General features: G+C 43.6%; 1 pseudogene; it reads right to left on the bottom strand.

Annotated features, from left to right (window-relative positions):
* Nucleotides 1-18,938: 18,938 nt before the first annotated feature.
* LOC102736018 (ADP-ribosylation factor-like protein 1 pseudogene) lies at nt 18,939-20,016 on the bottom strand (annotated as a pseudogene).
* Between the last annotated feature and the right edge of the window lie 1,415 nt (nt 20,017-21,431).

Genomic DNA, 21,431 nt, shown 5'->3' with positions numbered 1-21,431 from the left:
TGTACATCTGGTGGGGCGTGGACAGCCTGGGCCCCACCTCTGTGAAACCATCTCTTCTCCAAGCTTTAGGAATCTCATCTTACAATGCAGGTGGCCACGTCTGCCCTGTCACCTGAGAGGCCTGCAAAATGCAAATGTAAAAATGTGCGCACAGATGACTCAGTCATGGAGAGCACAAACGTAAGATTGTGCTCATATCTTTTCCTCCCTCTCCAGTCCCATGTGTCTCACTCTGGGCACATCTGCACCTGTGCTCAATGACTAAGATCCTCACTGAGGTACATCCGTTCTTGTCAAATGATCATCCTTGTGCTGTTTCTTAAAAATGTAAAAGCGATAAAGTTTTAAATGTTGCCGACGCAGGCGGTTTTACTAATTTCCTTTAAGTGTAAGCACAACAAATTTATTCCAGTATCTTATTAAATAGTCCCAACTCTGGCTAGCATATATTATCATGATTAGTAAGATTAAGCCATCAGACTGGAACAAGACCTATCGCTATTCTCTTACATGTGGCATTTACATTTTTCAATAAATGTGAAATAACAAAGAGTGACACTTCAGCAATTGAAAGCATTACGCCACACAACGGGCACATTCGCTTCCAGCTAAATGAAAAAGCTCCTAAGTCTGCATGCAGGATCACATTTCCATTCTAGAGCCCAAGACTAGAGCATTTGCTGCATTATAGCTTGTTAAGTTTTAATTAGAAATGCTTCATGGGGCTCATGGAAAATAGCTTCGACTTAAGTGTTGGCTTATGGATGTATGGTCTGTTTACTCAGGGCAGATTGTATCTATTGCAACTTTTATTTAACCAACGGTTAAAAAAACAAAAACAAAAATGAGAGAGGTGGGGTTTTTTTGTTTTTTGTTTTTTGTTTTTTTTTTGAGCGGTGATTAAAAAGAAAGGACCTATTTGATTAAATGCTCACATCTGAAGTTCATCTCTCCTAAGTTGGACATCAGAACTTCAGCATTTGCAGAGATATTCCTAGATGATAGTTTATTTAACCCAATGGTGAAGATTCATGATAATTAAGGTTTATTTCCGGAACTTGCTGTTTTTTTGAGGTTCTGTTCATGGTTATTAAATTCTGGATTCCTGAAGTGTGAATAACTGCAGGTGTTGCTCCTCATTTGTTCAGTTTTATTTTGGTTCTCGTCTTTCACACTACCTTCAAATTCTAAAATGTGGGTTTCGTTCAATGCTTTGTTCTCCGGCAAATAAGAGATTAATTCCTTGCTGTGCTTTGAGTATGAAGGTGGAGTTACTGATGCATCAAAGGAAGGGAAATTTTAAAATTTACTTACAGACTTCTGCCATGGTGACGATTTTCAACAACCTAAAGAAAGGTGGTCCTCAAGCTGCCCATCATCCACATTCCTCCTCCAGTTCCTCCTCACCAGAACTGCTCCTGTGGGCTCCAGGGACGACTAGCGCCCTCCCCGGCCAAGGGAGCAGAAGGAATCCACCGACCGGCATGGGCCCAAACACAGCAGCCTCACAAGCTCTCAGCTCACCAGCCATGACATTCAGCCTCTATGGGGAGGTACTGATGGCATCACCGACAATCTCTCTGAGCAACAACCATGGGCAAAGCCACCAGGAGGAGCTTAAGCCTTCAAATCACAGGTGACACCCCCTGCCTTCAAAGACAACACTGGACTGGAGAAACAGGGTAAAGGATGTTGATAATAAACACATGGTTGAGCACTCACAAATGACACACATGAGAGCTGTTACGGAATTCAGGGGGAAAGAGAAGTTATCCTGTTTTGAGTTGGATGGAAAAGTTTCACAAAGAAATGGGACGATATCTGGGGTTTAAAGAGTAAAATTGGCAAGGAGATCTGGAGGCAAGGATAACAGAGAAGCAAAATCTGGAAGAAAAAAAGTGTTCACAGTACATTTGTATTAAAAACACCTATTTATGCAGGGCAATAGTGGACTGAAAAGGCACTTACAGGCTGGAGATTTGGACCAGAAATTTGGATACTGGGATTGTGGATAAAATGAGGGTATTCCAAAAGAGACAACTAAAAGCCAAGGGCCAAGTGTTAGTATAGGTCTCCATCAACGGGGATAGAGGGTGGAGTACGAAAGGGGAAAAAAAAGAAAACAAGACCCATAGAGGAGTGCCTCAAGTCGCAGGATCATGTGTTTTTCAAGCTAAGGAAAGGCCTTCGAAAAAGGAGAGGTGATCAAACTTGTGGAGAAAAGACAACCGACCTAGAAATTAGATCACTTGCTGCCTTTGGAGGCAGATTTTATTTAAGTTGTACAGGGGCGGGGCGGGGAGCTCAAGTCAGGTTGCGGTGTGAGGCGTCAGCGAAGCAGTCTGTGGGGGCTGAGGAGATAGAGGCCAGCAGTACAGACTTGGCTGAGACACTGGCCAGTGGAAGGAATGTGAGAAGATGGTCACTTGAGGGGTTTGCATGGGAGAGAGGACATTTTTCAGGGTGAGCAACTCTGCACCTGTTTGTGCACAGCGGAGGAGCGGTCAAGGAGAACGAGAAGGAGAATTGGGAGTCCAGAAGTTCATCTTTTTGATGAAGCAGAATACTGTACAGCGGCAGCTGTGATCTAAAGTAGATGGCTGGAGACTTTGGAGGTCCCAGCATATTAAACAGGGAAACCATAAAAAGAGCACAAAAACAGGAGCTTGCAGCTGGAATGCTGGAATGATGGAGAAGGCAGCATGAGCCAGTGCCGCAGGGAAGCGGATCAAAGGCTACTAAGGAAGCGACAAAGGAGCTCCACGAAGGCTTCAAAACACCATGAAGTGGGCTCCTGGGCAGCTGCAGCTCCGCTGAGCTCTGTGGAGCTGCAGTGGGTGATGGAGGCACCAGCTTGGGTTCTGGCGGCTTCTGCAGCCTGTGGAAAGTGAGCATTCCTGGAGGGCTCCATCTCTTCTGAGCAGAGCAGGGAGCCCGAGGGCTTGGAACCTGCACCCTCTCCCCCTCCCCACCCCGTCCTTCTAAGTGACACTGCTGCCTCCCTAGCCCGGAACTAATTATAACCCCAACTAAACATGTCCTGACACAAGGTCATGTCTAGAAGCAGGGAGCGTGGCCCCGGGGGCTGAGGGCATCGAGTTGCTGCAGTCAAGATGTCTCTACTCCCTTTCTCAAAACTACCCTCAATACAAGAATAAGAGACATATCTATATGCAATGAAATTGAGAGAGGTTAGTATACGGGAAGGAAATGAAGATGAAGGACTGGTACGTGAATTAGCTAAGAGAGAGATGTATGAGAAGCAAGATGATTTACCTGGCATCGCTCCAGAAAGGCTCAAAGTCTGAAACACCGTGGAAGAAATAGGCAGCTGGGGGCCTGAAAACAGGAATGAGGAGATCCCAGTTTTCCGTTCTTCTGCACAGTGTGGCATTCCTCATTCCTTAGCTCTACGGGGAACTTCGTCTCTCTGATGAAATGGATCCAAAGAGGCTACAGCCTTGGGGACAGCACATATGGAGAAGAGCATGGGTGTGGCATTAGGAGAGTAGATCAGATTCTGCAGAGCAAGAGTGGGACCCCCGGCCTTCCCCAGGCTAGCTGCAGGACTCCATCAGAGCACCTGGCAATAAAGCTCCATCTGCCACAAGCCCTGCCTATGCACATAAAGCTTCCAGACAGCTTTTTAGTGACTCATCCTTGGATATAAAAGAATAGCCAAGAAACACCAGGTATATGAAGGAAAGCTCCTCATGCAGGAGTATAAAACTGTCATTACTTTTTTTCAAGTAAGAGAAGGTATTGCATCTATGGTACAAGAATAGGATAAGGATAAAAATAGGAAAAATAGCGATCCAAAACAGAACTTGTGGAAATTAAGAATATCGTATCAAATAAAAATACGATTTTGAATTTGGTAAAAGTACTGGGAAATAAGAAAATACCTTAAAAAGTACACAAAAAATAAAGCATTCGAAAACAGGAAATAAAGATTCAGGAAAATTTAGATCAAACATCCAACTTAAAGGAGTTCAAAATAGAACAAACAGGAAATTCAGAATTGAAGATCATGAGGTTCCAGGGAAATGCGTCTAAGCTGCCCAATCATAATAAAAGACCCAAAGTAAGGCACATCTTTGTGGAATTTCAGAATACCAGAGAAAAAGATAAATTCCTAAAGCTTCAGCATTTAAACAAAAAAAAGAAAAACCAAGAACCAAAGTGGCACTGGACTTCTCAAGAGTAACATGGAAAATCAGAGGACAATGATACCATGCTTTCAATTTTTTAAAGGAAAATTATTTTCATCCTAGAATCCTGTGCCCCACCAAACCAGTAATCAAGTGTGAGAGTAAAGTAGGCATTTTCAGATATCAAGGATCTTTTAAAAGGTGCTTTCAAATGCATCTTTTTTCTGAAGCTATAAAAATATGTACTCCACTAATACAAGGAAGTAAACCGAAAAAGAAGAAAATATGAGTTCATGAAACAGAGGGTAGAAGGCAGATGAAACATGAAGGGAATTTATAGGATTATAGCAAAAGGAAAGCTCAGGATGCAGCCAATTAGAGCATAAGCAGTCTAGGCAGAAGCAGAACAGAGGGCTTCAAGAAGATGTCTCCAGGAAATAAACAAACACACAGAAGGAACAGGTAGAAATCTGATAAACTTCGTTGAGAGAGATTTTATAGGGTTTTAGGAGTGAATGAAAACACTTAGCCAGAAATTCAAAGTAATGGATTTCAGGTTTTGGGCTGACGTGTAAACAGCTCAGAAGTCATCACTCCCATCCTCACATCAAGAAAAAAACTTGAACAAACTGAAAATCAACAACTCTTCTTAGATGCATCAAAGACATGAGGTCACAGGGCAAACTGTTGCCCCCAGAACTGGAAAGACAGTTGGGGTAATGTAATCACAGCTTACCAGAAGCAGACACCCACAGCTGGGGCCACTAGAGTAAGAAAGCTTTAAGCTGTAATTGACAGATAGCTGGAGAAGCAGTGTGAACAAGCTTGAGAGTTAAAAACTCTGAGGGGGCCCCCACACTTCTGTGAAGTTTACCTCCATGGGCCCTAGCAGATTCTCACTGTGAAGATGGGAGAAAAAGCCTCTTGTGCTTCTGGCAGAAGGAGAGAAAGTAACCATTCTGATATCACTCATACTTCTCCGTTCTCCTTAACAGGGCCTGCTCTCAAGGGAAACTGCTTTACCAGAGCTAACCAACTGGGATGTTCCCAATGCTTAACCATCCTGGGGGACAGGAAATACCCAACTCCAGCTCCCACTAGCCTTCAACGTGGAGGAAGAGAGATCTCCAAGTCAGGGCCAGTAATAGACTGAGACCCAATCATGGGACTACAGAATGATTCCCCTGCCCCCACACCTTACTACTACATCAGAGGACTCCTGTATAATAACAGGGGATCATAACCAACAGAACTGTGAGCCTCAGACTCGATTTAAGATGTTTATAGAAAAATCCAAAGATGATAAGAAAGACAAAAAACAAGGACACCGGAAGAAATTTCAGCTTCTGATACGACAGTAAACACAGACTAACTTATAGCCAGATAAACGTCAAACCTCACAATAAAACCTCTCAGTTCCTTTGACCATATATATCACGTCCAGCCTTCAACAAAAAACTACAGAATTGCATGCTAAAAGGCAAAAACAAGCACAGTCTAAAAAAACAAAGCAAGCATCAGGACCAGACTCAAAGAGAGAAAAAAAAATGAGGTAATCCCTTCCTCAGGAAAAAAAAAAGTTATATGATAAAGGAAATGTTACATATAACATACTACCTGGCTCAGCCGTGAATGAATTTTACTCATTTACACTTTATATGAATATAATAGAGAAGTATGATTATAACTGTATTGGCCAATTTATAAATATTCAAGTGCAAGTGGCGCAGGGCGCTTAGGTGGCTCAGTCAGTTAAGAGTTCGACTCTTGACTTCAGCTTGGGTCATAATGTCGGGGTTGTGAGATTGAGCCCTGCGTCGGGTTCATGTGCTGGGCATGAAGTCTGTTTAAGATTCTCTCTCCCTCTGCCCTTCCCCAACGTAAAAAAAAAAAAAAAAAAAGAGAGAAAGTGGTACATACACATTATTTTTAAACATGGAGGTGAAATACCAAGAAAAAGAACAGCTGAAAGAGTTGAAAGGGGTGAAATCAGGGGATTGGTGATTTTTCAATAAAACCTTTCAACATTATCTGTCATTTTAACTTGTTTGCAAATTAAAGGAGGTATCATGTCAAAAATTTCAGTCCAAAGTGAGGAAGGGCTATATCTCCTTGAGAGAAGAAAGGAAGAAAGATGGGTGAAGCCACAGAGAGCTTTGGAGGCAGAGATGAAGGTGTGGACGTATATTTTGAGGTGAGAGGCTGATGGGGGGCAGTCAGGGGAATGACATGAAACTTAAAACTAATGGTTTCTATCTTTGAGTAGAACAGAAGCCTAGTTCAACTGCTGAGAGCCTGCAAGCTGGATGAGTATGAAAAAAAGTAAAAGCCACAATAGTGAACTTCCTGAAGAGTCAACAAAAATGACAGACATCACCGAACAGCAGGATTAAAGCTACACAGCAGGCAGTTCTAAAGTAACTATCTATATAACCACATTTATCTCAAATACTTGATGCAGTATTTCAGGTTGTCTAACTACCTGTGTTTAAATTCACAATTTTATGACCTGTTTCTCACTGAGATGACAACGGAGCTATACTTTTCATACAATACAAAACTGGGTTTGCTGTTTCTTTGCATATGGCCTGTCTCTGTTGTTGCTCAGGACCAAGGGCAATGGTTCAGAGCTTGGATGGCCCAATTAGCATCCCTCTGGTCCACTCAAAAGATTGTCATTCTGCCCCTGGACATGGGCTTGAGGTTGATGTCCTGACTCATCAGGGGCATTGGTTAAAGCAGAAAGTGAATTAATTAGTTGGAATTTATTACCAGCATAGAAAAACGCATCACTCCCCTAGTGTAACTAATAAAACTTGGATGCAGTGTCTGTCCCCTTGAGCAAGTGACAGCTGAATTGCCTACCCATCCTCCGCCAACAGTACTGATGTTGTACACCCACACTATTTTGGCCATCTCTTTCTAAACAGAGAACCTGAAAGTCTTATTTTTTCAGCAAGAACCTCGATGTACCCTGGGCATTTTGATCTTTATAATTTTTCTTTGGTATGAATTTTGTGATCCTAGTTTGGCTCCTCTCCTTCTTGTTGACCATCCTCATCTGCTAGTCCTTGGCCCTCAATCCATCTCTCTCCCAAGAGAGAGCTTTGGAAGGATGGATAGATGGAGAGTCAGAGAGTCTCCTGAGAGCTCATCTATTCCTTGGTTTCACTTGTGAGGGTGAGTCACAAACTAGAATCTCTCTACCATGATCTGATCCCTGCCCTTCCACTCCACACCTACAGAGCCTGCCCTGCACTTCAACTGGGAAATTTCAAGCTCCCATCTCCAAGTCACCGTGCTTAAATCAGCAAAGCGCACAAAGAACTCATAGGAGAACAAATCAGATAGAGTATAAACATGAAAAATATTCAGTGTCAGAGAAGAAATGTAAAGTGTGCAAAAGCAGTCAAGAAAATCATGAAAGGAAGAATAAGGAAGAATTTTTAGTAACATAAACAAAGCAATGTATTACTGGAATAGGAATTGTGAAAAAATAGTAAAACATACTGGAATGTACAAAACAGCTTTGGAAGGATGGATAGATGGAGAGATACAATAATTTAACAATGATTTAACATAAGCTAAAATGGAAGGAGGGATTTTTTTTTTAAGGCTGGTAAAAATGGCCATCTGTTTGAGAAAATAATAATAAAATTAGATTCCAAATTCACACCATTATAACAAAATATTCCTAATGGATTAAATTTAGCAAAGTGAAAAATGTATAAAAATAGTAGAAAAATGTAAGAGAATATGTTTATAATCTTGTGAAGAAAGCCTTTCCCAGCATGAAGCAAAACCCAGAAAACATAAAGGAAAAGACTGACAATGTTAACCGAGTAATCAAAGACACCACTTAGAATTGAGACAAATGACAGATCTGGAAGAAAATATTTGCAGAGTTACTAGCTGTCATCTATAGAGTTCCTGTAAATAAATAAATAAATAAGGCAATGAACTCAGTGCAAAAATCATCAAAAAATACGACTAGGCAGGACGCCTGGGTGGCTCAGTCAGTTAAGCGTTGGACTCTTGGTTTCGGCTCATGTCATGATCTCAGGGTTGTCGGGCTCTGCTCTCAGCAGAGAGTCTGCTTTTCTCCTCCCTCTCCCTCTGCCTATCTCCCCCTCCTCTCTAAAATAAGTAAATAAATAAATCTTTTAAAAAATATGAATAGGCATGTCACAAAGGAAAAAATTAAAATGTCAAATAAACATTAAGCAAATAAGCTTTGCTTATTTGGTAGTTTATCAACTACCAAACGAATGGAAAGCAAAAGAACACTCTTAAAAGAGAGAGATACCATTTTTCACCTAAAAACAGGAAAGAAATCACATTTAGTGTTCAAGTGCAGGAAAATGTGCATTCACATACTACTGATAAACATGTAAATCTTACAACTTTGGAGGAGGGTAATTTGTCATTATCTATAAAAAACACAGGCCCACACCTTATAATTCAGAAATGCCGCTTCAAGGACCCTATCCTACAGCAATAGCAGCAACAAATGCATAAAGATATAAGTGAACAAATGTCCTGTGGCACTGCTTGTGATAGAAGACAATAGGAAAGTCCCTAATGCCCTGCAATAGGGGAAATTTACATAAATTATGTTACAAATTTAGATTTCTTTTTTTTAATCTCCTGGTTGAAGATTTGCCAAATGCATACCTCTGAGGCACGGAATTGGAGGGGATTTTATTTTCCCTTTTATTTTTTACTTTATAAATACTTCCTGCCCATCCCTTACCTCTGAGGAGGAAAAAAGAAGAAGAGAGCAAACAAAGGAAAAGGTGGGCTAAATAAACCTGTAAGGATTATCTCAGTCGTGTAGTATCAGCAGCAGAGTGATGCTGTATGAATGGAGACAATCACTAATCTCCCTCCCTCTTCTTTTCAATTCTATTTATGTCCCAGAGAAAAGACAGGAAATATAAAGAGAAATGCCGAACATGGAGCTCATGTTCCTATGAAGGCAATATCAAAAAAAGAAAGAACAGAGGGTTGAGGAAGGGATGCGAACAGCATAGGAAGAAGGAAGGAAGGAAGGAAGGAAGGAAGGAAGGAAGGAAGGAAGGAAGGAAGAAGGAAGGAAGAAGGAAGGAAGGAAGGAAGAAGGAAGGAAGAAGGAAGGAAGGAAGGAAGGAAGGGGAGTGGGGGGTCAGGTCTCCATAATCCTTTCCCGTGGGCATCCATCCACTCCCTCTTGGTGATGTGGCGCCCAGGACTTAGCCACCACAGGAGAGGGAGTGATTTCCCGTTCCTGGAAGCTCAGCCTCCATTGTGTTTGGAAAAGTATCCCATTGTGGGAGTGACTAATGTCCTTTAAATCCCTTCTCTGCTTCAGCCAGCCAGAGCACGTTCCTTGTTTGCAGCTGACAGAGACCCAAGAACTAATCATGTGGCTTTCTCAGCCTGGTGCCCCAACCTCACCAAAAAAAGAATCTTAGACTTGGAAGGAAGCTTGGGGTCATATGAGCTCATCTCCCACCAGGTACGGGTGGAGTCTTCTCTGACCCCTTCACGCCCCTTGCCTGAACATTTCCTATGACAGGGAAATAATCAGCACCTGGTGAAGACTCGGCAGCCTTGCTGGACACTGACAACAAAACCAAATAGTACTCATTCCACAGACTCTGCCTCATGGTACCTCTGACCAGAGAGTCAGTTCCGTCCCCAGGAGCCACGTGGAGCCTCTGGCTTAGAGCAGCGCCCCTCGTGGTTTGGAGGAAGCACATGCCAACCTCTCACTCTCATTGGTGCTCCTGCGACACGGGATCCACCGTGAACTTCTCAAGGGCAGAGCTTGGTGCCCTCCTGCCCTGCAAAGCGCTCCGTAAACACTGGCAGAACGAATGAACAAATGAATGGCAGTTTACATCTCTCCTTGGGGGCTGCAGCGACTACAATAGGATTGACCTTGTGACCAGTCGCTCTCATAAAGCCTATTCCTCCCAATTATGGTCACCGAAGTGCCAACACTTAGCCCTGCTCTGCACAGCGGAGAAGGGAGAAGCCCGCGCAAGGCCCTTCAGGAAGCTTGACCTGTAGATGGTGTCGGAGGAGACGGGTAAGGGCTGAGAGCCAACATTGTGGTAGAGGCTACCAGATATTTAGAGAATCGAGAGGCCTAAAAAGCAGAAGTAGGGAATGACGTGAGAGCTGTTACCAGCTCATACTTGGCAGCGAGCTGACGGAAGCTCTGTGGATGGAGAGCTGACCTGAGGCTGTGTCACTCGACGAAGGGGGTGGGGGGGGGGGGGACACTTCCACAGCCAAGGTCCCCTGGGAACAATTAGCCACTAGAACCCCAGAGGTGAGGACAGTCTGGCCTGGCCTGAACTAGAATTATATGTACAGCAACCAGACCCAAACCAGAAATGTATTTAATATTCCCAAGGCTTTATTCACTCATTTAACAAATATTTACTGATCACCTGCTGTGATAGGCAGTTATATGGTGCCCACAAAGATGACCATGTTCTAATTCCTGGGACCTATGAATATGAAAAGGATTCACACGGCAACAGGGGCTTTTTGCCGATGTCCCTAAGGATCCTGAGAGAAAGAGAGATTATCTTGGATTATCTGGGTGCTATTCACTGAATTGTGTCCCCTCAAAATTCATACAGGGAAGCCCTAACCCTTAACGTGATAGTATTTGGGGATGAGGCCTTTGGGTGATAATTAGGTTTAGATGAGGTCATGAGGGTGGGGATCTCAGGATGGGATTAATACCTTCATGAGAGACACGGGAGAGCTTTCTCTCTCTTTCTCTCTCTCTCTCTCTCCAACTCCCCATCTCCCTCTCTTTCTACCAGTGAGAACACAGTGAGAAATGAGCCATCTGCAAGCCACAAAGATAGCTCTCACCTGAACCCCACCATGCGGGCACCCTAACAGATTTCCAGCCTCCGGACCCGTGAGAAAGTTCAGGGCTGTTGTTTGAGCCACCTCGTCTATGGTGTTTGGTTATTGGGCAGCCCAGCTAATACGCTGGGTGGGCCCAGTGTAACCCCAAGGGTCCTTCTAAGGGAACTGGAAGGGCAGGAAAGCAGGATTCAGGGAAGGCAATGAGGTGATACCAGCAGAGCTGGTCTCGAGGGAGGACCAGAGGCAGGGAATGGGCACAGCCCTTACAGGAAGAAAAAGCAAGGAGACACATTTTCCCCTGAAGCCTCCAGAGGGCACATAACCCTGCCAACACTTTGACTTGAGAACTGTAAGTTAATAAATTTGTGTTGTTTTAAGCCGCTAAGTTTTGTGCAGGTTGTTACATCAGCAGTAGGAAATAAATACGCTCCTACGTGCCAGGTATTGTACAATGCACGGAATCGAGCAGCAAACAAAATAAACAAAATCCCTACCCTCGCGTCATTGACATTCCAGTCAAGACAGGAAATAAACAATAAGCATAGTAAGTAAACTGTTCGGTACATAGCACGTTAGGAGGTGACATGGGCTATAGCGAGGTAAATGTACAGTCAAGAGAGAGAGAACAGGACTGCCCAGCTAATGGGGAGTGGCTGAAGTTGTTAACAGGGTGAGGGTGAGCTTCGCTGAGGGGCAGTATTTCAGCAGAGACCTGAAGGAGGTGAGAGAGTGAGCCGTGGATATATGTGGACAAAGAATAAAGGACACAGGGAACAGCCAATGCAAAGGGCAGCAGCTCAGGGTGGGCCTGGCCCATTCAGGACCAGCAAGGAGGCCATTGGGGCAGGAACAGAGAACACTGGCTCTTACTCTGAGTACTACGGGAAGCTGCTGGAGGGTTCGAGCACAGAAGCGACATGACCTCAGGTGGCTTCTAAAGGATCACTTTGCATGCTCATTCGGGAAAAGATGGGGGAGTAAGGGGCTGGGATGGAGATGGTAGTAGTAGAAGTGGAGAGAGGTAGTCAGATTCTGGATCTATTTGGCAAGTAGAGCCAAGAATTTCTTGACAGATTAGATGTGGGGTTGAGAAAGGGAGTAAAGGCTAACTCCAAGTTAAATTAGGAGCATAGGGTTCAACCAGGAAGCAAACCATGGAACTGCTTGTTAAAATCCCAACTAAGAAGGTCAGCCTAATTCCATAACCATTAACCATGTAAATAAAAGAAAGTACAATTTTTGGCCACTAAAGAAACTTTAATTAAAAGAGAGAATATTCAGGGCGCCTGGGTGGCTCAGTCGTTGAGCGTCTGCCTTCGGCTCAGGTCATGATCCCAGGGTCCTGGGATCGAGCCCCGCATCGGGCTCCCTGCTCGGCGGGAAGCCTGCTTCTCCCTCTCCCACTCCCCCTGCTCGTGTTCCCTCTCTCGCTGTGTCTCTCTCTGTCAAATAAGTAAATAAAATCTTTAAAAAAAAAGAAAAAAGAGAATATTCTTGGCCTTAAATGTGCAAAGTGTTAGCAAGGCTAAGAAAGACTCTTAGATGCTGCATATATGAATTTGGGGACAGCTAAGCTGGTGTAACAACAACAATACAGGGGCTTAAGTAATATAGAAGTTTAATTCTCACTCACATGATAGTCCAGGGGCAGCCAATCCAGGGTTTGTGCTAGTTCTGCCATCCCTAGCCCGTGTTTCCAAGATGGCCCCCGTTATCACCTTTTTTCGGCCATCAACAAGGGAATTGACAAGAGAATGTCCAGAGTAAGCATCTTTACAGAAAGGAACCAGAAGGTGCACTCATCCTCTCTTACACATCCCACATGGCAAAATAAAGGTTACATGGCCATACAGAGCTGCAGAGGAAGGTGGGAAATTAATCTACAGCTAGAAAGCTGAGTGCCCAGCTATAATTTGGAGGGTATCTGTTACACTTAGAAAGGGGCAAGAGTGGGTGCCAGGGGAGGGTCTGCAGGCTCGGCCACACCAGTCCTGGGGGTACCACAGGTATGGCCTCTCTGGGAAACACGGATTGAAATCTTAAAATGTTGAATCACAATTTCATTTCTAAAAATTAACCTAAAGAAATCTTCACAACGTTTTACAAAGTGTTGAAGATAGGAATTTTAAATTCAATTTTAAAAAATATAATGTTCTTGGAAATTGGAGAATTAGTCTGTGGGGCTCGCCTTGTAACTTTAGGCCTGCTTCCCTGTCTGTTTCCCTGCCCTGAACCACATGAACGTTAAAGTTCAGGACTGGATCACATCCACCTTTGATCCCATGGGCTCAGTGCTCAATATGTATTTGGAGAATAAAGGAATGAAAGAAAAAAAGAATCGTGACCATGAACAAATATTTAGCTCTAAGTATAGCTACTGAAAAGAACGGAAGGTAGCAAAAGAACTGGAACACCCTGAATATCCAACAAGACAGGGTTGGTATAATAAATTATCCATACAGTGGACGAATATGTGGTTATTCAAAATGGCACTGTAGTAGACATGCAATGATATAGAAGGTTTCCAACATATTAAGTGTTTAAAAAGCAGGTTTTGCAGGGCACCTGGGTGGCTCAGTCAGTTAAGCTTCAAACTCTTGGTTTTAGCTCAGGTCATGATCTCAAGATTGTGAGATCTAGCCCCACTACGGGCCCCACGCTCAGCAGGCAGTCTGCTTGAGTGTCTCTCTCTCTTCCTCTGCTCCTCCCCCCACCTCTCTCTCTCAAATAAATAAATCTTTTTTAAAAAAGCAGGTTGTCATGAGAGACGATGGACTCTGAAAAACAAACAGGGTTCTAGAGGGGAGGGGGGTGGGGGGATGGGTTAGCCTGGTGGTGGGTATTGAGGAGGGCACGTTCTGCATGGAGCACTGGTGTTATGCACAAACAATGAATCATGGAACACTTCATCTAAAACTAATGATGTAATGTATGGGGATTAACATAAGAATAAAAAAAAAAAAGCAGGTTGTGCAATTTTAGGTGAAATATGATTTAACATATGCTTTAAAATTCTCAGACACAGGGGCGGCTGGGTGGCTCAGTTGTTAAGCGTCTGCCTTCAGCTCAGGTCATGATCCCAGGGTCCTGGGATCGAGTCCCACACTGGGCTCCCTGCCTGGCAGGAGGCCTGCTTCTCCCTCTCCCACTCCCCCTGCTTGTGTTCCTGCTCTCGCTGTCTCTCTCTCTCTGTCAAATAAATAAATAAAATCTTTAAAAAAAAAAAATTCTCAGACACATATCCATACCAAAATGTATACCTCTAATTTACCTCTAATTATTTTTCCACAAAATGTCCAAGGTATACCTAAACTGTATACCCAAATTCTATAACAATATTTTACCTCTAATTATTTTCTTTTTATTTCCTTATATTTATAATACAAGGACACAATGACTGTGTGTCGCTTTAGGAAGTAAAAAAAAATTTTTTTTCAAAAATGAAACAGTTATTTTGCTTCCAAATCTAGCCTGCCTGCTCATTGCCCTGTTTATTCCGGTAGTGACAATATTGTCTCATCTCCAGGCTTACAGCCTTGGAGTCATTTCTCATTCTTCTTTTCCCTCATCTCCAATATGCAATAATCAGATAGATCATGTCGGCTCTTTCCTCAAAATATCTCCTGTATTTGCCCTTTCCTTCCCTCCTTCCTTCTTTCCATACCTCCCCCCCTCCCATTCAGGCTCTGTAACTACACCAAAGCCTCCCAGCTGGCTTTCCTGGCTTCAGGCTCTCCCACTCCAATCTCTGCTCGTTATTCTTCCGAAGTCCTGTTTTGAAACTGCTTAAAAAGCCCTTCAGGACCTTCCTGCCCTAGAGGTCAGCATCTAATCTCTTTCCCTTAGCCTTGAGGCCCTGGCTCCATCTGGCCCAAACTACTGCTCCAAGTGTGATCAGAGCATCACCTTCTCAGCCAGCCACACCCTGGACTCTGCTGGGAAGTTCTCCTGAGCAGCCTTATACCCCTCCCTATGCCCTGCACTGGTCATGGAAACCTTTACTCAAAAATGACTCATTTAGTCACTTCCACAAAAGGCAGTTGAGTTTTAAAGAATGAACATATCTCAAATCTTAACTGAAAAATGTGTAAGCAGGCACTTGAGCAGAGCAATGAAAAGAAAACCGACAAGGAGCATTATGGGAAAGCAGAGTCGGGCAGGCACCTCCTTGCTCCTCATGCCTCCTCCAGACAATGGTTTCTCCATCCTCCTGGCAACCGTCAGTCTGCAGCATCTGTGGGTCTTCCTTTGCAACCAACTGAGCTCCATATGAGCTCCTCCTCATTCACTGGAGACCTCAGCACCTGACTTTTCTCCCTACTACTACTTTTATCACCCTTAAGGTGATTTCATTATGCCCGTGGACTTTCTCTCTCCAACACTCTGGCCTCTAAATTCACTGCTCTCTAATGCTCCTGGTCTCCAGCCTGCTTTTTACACAGACATCCATATCATACCCTAGACTTTGTCATTATCAATGACTTCACCACCTCTCACATCTCAGTTTTAGGTGTCCTTCTCTCTAACTACTCCCTGACACCTTTTGGTCTTACTCCCATCAGTACTTGCCTGCCAACAATTCTATGGCTCTACCAGGACTGGGAATCCCCGGACCCTACACTTTGCCACTATTCTATCATCCCAACCCTGCCCACAACTCACTTCCCTCCTCCTAGAGCTGAGATTCCTTTGTCCACCATTATAATCACACCCTTGCCTTCTTTCTCAATGGCCCTACCCTTCTCCCTTCAAGGTAGTAGCCTGCAAAAAAAAAAAAAAATCCTGGTGAAATTCAACTCTCTACATATTCCTTTTCCATCTCCAAACAGCTGGACAAGGTTGGGGGAAAAAAACCAAAAACAAAAACCACCAGGCAGATTATCTCAAAGTTTATTCCCACAAGCCACACATGGACCTTGAGGCCAACCCAGCCACCCTGCCCATTTCCTGTTCCTTTTCTCTCCCACTTCCTAGTTCAGAGCTTCTCCTCTTTCTTCAAACTCTAATACCTCTTCCCCCATTCCCCCTCTCAGATGCTGACCTTGCTTCTTTTGTCATTGAGAAGACAGAAGTGATTGGAAAATAAATTTCACAACCTCGCATGACAAATCTACCACCCTACACGCATCTGTGCTTATACTCCGCCTTCCATCTTATCCCAGTGCAGAAATGCCCTGCCCCTACCAAGGGTCAACCTCATCTCGTCACTGGATTCTCACCCTATCCTCTCCTGATAACAAGGAACTCCATTCTTGAAGTTCCCCTTCTCTCCCCTCCATCATCATTCTCCCCCTGTTGACTGGGGGATCATTTCTATCCACACACGGACATAGAAACTGGGGATGCTGTATCCGAGTGACACCATATCCCTCTCCATGCCTCCCCAAGTCCACTCTCTTAGCAGCAATTCTCCTTGAAAGAATGATCTGCATTCACTGTCTCCAGTTCCTTTCTTTCCCTTCTCTTTCTCTATTAAATTTAAAATGTTTTTAAATGTAACATTTGACTCATCAAAAAAATATATACATTATATGTGCGAGATGTAACACAAACTAATCTAATGAATCTACAAACCTATCACCCAACCCAAGAATTGGAAGATTACCAATGATTTCGATTTATATCCATACTGCTTGACTTTCTCCCTCTGGCAACTCTAATCCAATCCATCAGCAAACCCCACTGAACTCTAGGTTTACAAATTACCCCAAATCGGACTGGCGCTCACCATATTGACCACTATCACCCTCATCCCAGCTGACATTATCTATATTCGGGATCACTGCAATCACCTTCTCTCTGTTTCCAGTCTTGCTCCCTGATTCTTCAAGCAGCAGCCTGACTGATGCTTTTAAAACGTGAAGTTAATCATTTCCTGCTCGGTATCCCCCAGTGGCTTCCCATTATACCCAGAGAAATTCTGAATCCTTGATGTGATTTACAAAGCCCAGTGGGATCTAGACCCTACCACCCACATCTCCTGCTATTCTTCCCTCAGTCCCATGCAGAACTCCCAACTCTGCCTTAAACAGACCAGTTATGTCCTTGACTCTGGTCAGTCGTTTGCATTTGCTGATCCTCCTGCTCAGAATGCTTATCCCTGCGTATCTGCACCTGTTGTTTCCTCACTACACTCAAGTCTTTACTTAACTGCCATCAGAAAAAGTACCCCCCCCACTGACAATGCAATCTCAAGTAGCAACAGTCATCACACCACTTCTAGATTTTCTTTATAACGTGTCCTACCTGACATCACAGCACATATGCATTTGTTTCTTTGTATACTGTCTATCTCATCTTGCTAGAATATAGGTTCCATGAGAGTGGGGACTTTTGAGATGCTCGCGGCTGATGCCCTGTCTCCATCTGGTGCCTGGCATATAGTAGGCACCTAAATATTTGTGGCATGAATGAGCTGGGAAACCAGAACAAATGTGTCAGCCTAATCAAAGATCCCTGGCCCATATCTCTGAAAGTCTCACCATACTTCTGCCAGTGGACAGTCACTACTTAGGATATACCAGTGCAGTACCTACAATATGAAGATAATTATCACTGAGTGGTATGCAATTATTAGGTAAAAGGAAGTCCTGATGGAATTAAGAGGATGGCGCATAATAGGCTAGAAGTGCAGCAGTGTGAACTGTTGATAGAACCATGTACTAGATTTCATTTGGCACCCAGGTTTTGTCTCTCTAGGACTTCAGGGTTTTCTTAATGAGAAGACGGGGCAGCAATTGCAAAGGAGTTTTAAGGTACTGAGTGAACTATTGAGCATCATTCTGGTTTGGGCCAGCGACCCCACCAGTGTTCATGCTGGGCCCAGGGGTTGATGTGTGGCCTATTAGGCTGCTGGGTGTCCCTGAACAGCCCCTAGAACTTTAGAGCAGCTTCAGGATCCACCATGGTGGTCCGTTCAGGCTCAGGTCAACCCACAGGTCTGAGAAGATATGGAGACTGGGGAATTCTAAGCCCTTTCTTTCTTGAAAGTTCTGTTCAAAGAGTATAAAATGGTGGTGGGGGAGTCCAATAGCTTCTTAGATTTATTTTCCAGAACGTCCTAAAAATGAAAGGTTCCTTAAGAAACTTAATGTCATATGCATTCTCCAAATGGAATTCTTGGGGGAAGTAGGCAGGGCATTGCACTGAGCAGACCCTCCCTGCCCTTTGCCTACAGCAGCTACTAGATCACATTGTTCTTGGTCCCATTGTCAGGTATAGCCTTTCCTCACATTGACCAAGGTCAGGGAGTAGAACCTCTTACATCAGCTGACCTCCCACTTCAGCTGCAGAAGCCTCCCTCACAAAGCTTGACCAAGGAACCTCTCCTCCTTCCATTACCTACCGCTGGGAGAGCCAAGCTGGGGACAACTTCCCATACTCATCCAGCAAAGTGTCCCTTACAGTGCTCCAGCCAGTCCTCAAATATAAGAAAAAGCACAGATAACTTACCATCTCATTAAGGAAGCAAGATATGCTCTTACCAAGACATTTAGAAAATACAAGCAAATATGGGGATGCCTGTGTGGCTCAGTCAGTTAAGCGTCTGCCTTCAACTCAAGTCATGATCTCAGGGTCCTGGGACTGAGTCCCGCATCGGGCTTCTTGCTCAGGGGGAGCCTGCTTCTTTCTCTGCCTGCCTCTCCCCCTGCTTGTGCTCTCTCTCTGTCTCCGACAAATAAATAAATAAAACCTTAAAAAAAATACAAGCAAATATGGATTAACATAATATGGACTGCAAGAAAGGAGAGAGGAATGAAAACTAACAGACAAAAAAAGAATGGGATGGGTTTGTTCAGGACACTTTTCTTGTTGGAAGCCAGTCCGTTGTTACGGCAACCCTAGCGAACTACGGCAGGTGCAAGTCATGACCTTCCTCCAAAATCAGTTTATTCTTCTGGCATCCCTATTCCATTATTGTGATCTCTATTCTCATGGTCACCCAAGTTCAAAGCGTCTTCAAAATATCATAGAACTTTACTGATTATATAAATTGGATTAATAATGAAATCATGAAAATTAAACCAAAAGAGAAAAGGCAGTGTTTTATTTTCTTTCTTTGAGTTAAGATATTTATTAGTGTTTATACAAACAAGCTGCACTCACTAATTCAAAAACAGGAGGGTTTTTTCCTCAGTAAGAGTAGAGTCTTTAACAGGACTCTATTTAAATAAGAATGCCATACCAATAGAATATATCCTGAACACAAGAAAGCAAGGAAGGATGTTACATTACACAGAACAGACGTTCAGTTGGTTCAATCACGGTAAGTTACCCTTCCAACCGAATACTTATTTTTTATATTTATTACACATACTGCAGTCAGTTCAGTGTATGCCAACAATCACATGGTTTTAATATTTAGTAGCATGAAGCACACTTAACTGTTTCCAAAGGGATATGTGAGGTGGTGTTCCTCTCAGGGGCAGAAGTGACCGAGTTACTGTCTGTTCTTTAGTGTTCCAACTAACCATTTCATTGCCTCATTGAGGCCAGTGCCTTTGGTTGCTGAAGATTTGAATATTTGCCATTTCTGGTCCTTCGGTGTAGGTAACCCAGGTGAACTTGCCATCTCTGAGGGAGTCATGGCCTGCTCGATGCCCTGCTCATTTGCAAACACCATCAGAATGGCTTTTCTCAGCTCTTCTTCCTCCAACATGGCAGTTAACTCTGATTTGGGAATGCCAATTTGGTCTCGGGACATGACTGCCTGCTACAGAAATGACTGCATCTGTGTTTGAAGAATAACATCTCCAGTATGGCCTGATACTTGTCTGTCCTCCTCGATCCCAGACTTGGGATTCAAGGTTCTTGTATGTTACCGTCCCAACATGAAATCCAATAGTAGGAATAGTAGTAACCACTCGTCCAACCTACAATCTGTATAAAATGATAGTTTTTCTTGCTCCATTCAATCCCAAAATTAAAGTCCCCATTTCCTGGGTTTCAACCAAGACTGGAAAAAAATACTTGAGAAAAAGCCACCCATGATGAACCGACCATCCGCCTTTGTTGATGGTCAGAGACAGGCTCCGGGCTCGGCAGCAACTCCTATCTGAGCCTCGGCCCCGCCACTTCTGCTCACCTTGGCCTCCAGCTCCAAAGCAGCTCCCTTGGAAGTCAGGTCCACCAGCAGCTTCCTTATGGGACTCCCGGTGAGGATGACGGGCCGCGGCGACTATGCATCAGGATCAGCGACCTCAGAAAAGGTAGTGTTTTAAAATAGGCTTAGAAATAAGGCTGTATAATAAGGCTAGAAACATATACCAGCTGGATTCATACACTGACTAAAAAGACTCAGAATGGGCGCCTGGGTGGCTCAGTTGGTTGGGCGACTGCCTTCGTCTCAGGTCATGATCCTGGAGTCCCGGGATCGAGTCCCGCATCGGGCTCCCTGCTCGGCGGGGAGTCTGCTTCTCCCTCTCCCACTCCCCGTTTGTGTTCCCTCTCTCGCTGTGTCTTTCTCTGTCAAATAAATAAATAAAATCTTTAAAAAAAAAAAAAAAGAAAGACTCAGAATCATTCACTAATTTTCCCAAGACAGTGCAATCAATACGTGATGGATCATGTTTTGAACATGAGAGCTCGTGCTCTTCCCTCTTTCCCAAAGCACCTGTCATTGTCTGTTTGTTCTGTCTTCATTCATTGATCACATATTATTATAAAACACTGGGGGGTACAGAGGTGTACCTGACAGTCAATTCTATTTTATTTCCACAAACTTTATTGAGTGCTTAAAATGAGTTCTTCTTCTGTATGAAGTAGCCCTGACTTATGGCAATGGCCCAAGCCCAGCCTTATCCCCAAGGGGCTGAGGGGTGGGGAGGGGGGGGTCATGGATAGAGGAGGAGACAGAGACAGATAAACAAACAACAATCCAGTATGTGGTGTGCCCGCTCAATGGTACAAATGAGAAGTTTGGGTGACGTGATTCCAAAGGTTCTTTCCAGGAATGATTACTTTATGACTCACTATTACCTGTGCCATGTAGTAGCACCAGCTTTTCTGTGAAATGTTTATGCTACTGTTAAATATTACTTAACTTCTGTATGATTTAATTTTTTATAAAGTTCAAATCTTGCATCCCAAACTAGATTTGAAGTTTCTTAAGGCAAAGACTGTTCTTACTTTTTTTGCTTCCCTAGCAAAAGTCAGAACTCAGTAACTATAGATTCACTGACTATGAATGTAAATTACTTTCAAATAAACAGATATCCATGCTCTTTCCTCTTTCTATTTTACCTTCCCCATATACTAAATACTGGTGATGCAGAGTATTTATGTCTGGAGAGGTTGCTGGCTGGGATGGTGTCCCTTTCTCTCCCTATACTTGTTTTATAAGCTTAAGCCTTTAAAAAAAAAAAAAGGTATTTAATAGCATGAGGAAATTACATTATTAAGTGA

Source organism: Leptonychotes weddellii, chromosome 3 (genome assembly GCF_054177405.1).
Source record: "Leptonychotes weddellii isolate Sample4059 chromosome 3, ASM5417740v2, whole genome shotgun sequence".
Lineage (NCBI taxonomy): Eukaryota > Metazoa > Chordata > Mammalia > Carnivora > Phocidae > Leptonychotes > Leptonychotes weddellii.
The sequence above is the reverse complement of the archived record's forward strand: the minus strand, read 5'-3'. Positions and strand labels throughout refer to the sequence as shown.